Source organism: Penaeus monodon, chromosome 15 (assembly GCF_015228065.2).
Source record: "Penaeus monodon isolate SGIC_2016 chromosome 15, NSTDA_Pmon_1, whole genome shotgun sequence".
NCBI classification, from domain to species: domain Eukaryota; kingdom Metazoa; phylum Arthropoda; class Malacostraca; order Decapoda; family Penaeidae; genus Penaeus; species Penaeus monodon.
Genome location: NC_051400.1, coordinates 7284959 through 7285206, shown reverse-complemented (window position 1 = coordinate 7285206; position 248 = coordinate 7284959).

Genomic DNA, 248 nt, shown 5'->3' with positions numbered 1-248 from the left:
CCAACAGTGGCGTTTCGAGTGATGTTTTTATATCTTCTTCGTGTAATTCTTGTTTGTTTTCAGTAAATAATCAAATATTCTCTTGTGATGTATGTTTTATGTTTTTTAATATATCTAATAAATCACATTTTTGTCTCAGTGTTCTCTGATAATGAAAGAATTACCCAAGCCAGTTTCTTATGAATTCCGTTTCTTTATTGACTTTGCTCTGAAGATTAATATTAATTTCAATGATTTCTTATTACACA